Source organism: Apium graveolens, unplaced genomic scaffold, assembly GCF_009905375.1.
Source record: "Apium graveolens cultivar Ventura unplaced genomic scaffold, ASM990537v1 ctg5528, whole genome shotgun sequence".
NCBI classification, from domain to species: domain Eukaryota; kingdom Viridiplantae; phylum Streptophyta; class Magnoliopsida; order Apiales; family Apiaceae; genus Apium; species Apium graveolens.
The window spans coordinates 48,008-49,347 of NW_027419002.1; positions in this window are offsets into that span (position 1 = coordinate 48,008).

The following is a 1,340-nucleotide window of genomic DNA, read 5'->3' on the forward strand; positions in this document are numbered from 1 at the left end:
TTGGGGGGCGTCACAGGTTTGGTATATTGTGAGTACCCGAGATACTGAGAAAAGTGGAAAGAAGCTTAGAAAGAGGATTTAGGTGTTCCGGAGGATAGCTATTGCCTGGTTCTAGTGAGCATGTTACCCTTGATTATCTGTTGGAGTGGGCTAGATGGGTTTTGAAGGAGTTTGAGGAGATTGGAAATTTAAGTTTTTTTGGAGATAGATGGTGGTGTGATATCAGCAGACTTTTATTTTGATGTATGGACTGTAACATCCCAAATCCGGGGTCAAGATTTTCAATTAAATTACTTAAAAAGAAAAACAAACTCATACAGCTCAATATTTAATTACACAAATAATCTTCGTACCCCACAAATCATACACAATTAATAATAAAGCAACGCACAGCTGACAGAACCATAACATACTTTATTTATTTAATAATTTCATAGTTATTTTTATATATATTAAATCCGAAAATAGATTACTTAGCCGCTAAGTAACTATAAAGACGATACAATTTAATATCGGATTTGGATAATTATCAACACCGAGCTTCGTATAAAACACTTTATATGAAAATAAAGTAATATTATCCCGTCTTTCGAGAATATAGGTTTTATCAACCTATAAAATGATTAGCGTATCGAAAATTTTACGTCGGGACTCGTAAGGGTCAAACCGTACCCCGGATCGAAAAAGTCAAAACACGGAAAGTGTTCAGAATAATCAGATTAGGTTAGGAAGGAGTTTTTCGAAGAGTTTCGGGTTGTAAAAATGCAAAAACGGTTGAAGTTGGACGATTCCTAATTTTATAAAGTAATTTTATAATTACTTAAAAATAATAATTATTAATTCTATAAATCCTTATAAAATCATATAATAATCCAAAAATTGCCACAAAATTATCAAAATTATCTATATTTGATTCTGGATAATTAAAAATTAAAATATCCTAATTTCGTCATATATAAACACCCAAATATTAATATCAATCATCAGATAATTCACCAAAATTTACGTAATAATCACATAATAATTATTTACTGATAAAAATAATTACACGATATTTCCCGGATGTTACATCCTTCCCCCTTAAAAGAATTCTGTCCTCAGAATCATGCTAAGGAACGGACACTGATACTTTTCAAGTATCTCACTTAAAATTTCTCAGAACTCATCACTTTAACCACTACTCAACGGTCTCCTACCGACATCAAATCTATCAGTTGCTCATGCAACTTGGCTCAAATCTCCATTTCATACATATGGAGCTAAATTACTCTTCTTAGTTATATACATATAAAAGTCTTATGAACTCGTTATACCTGTGACAACAAGGCCAACTCATTCGC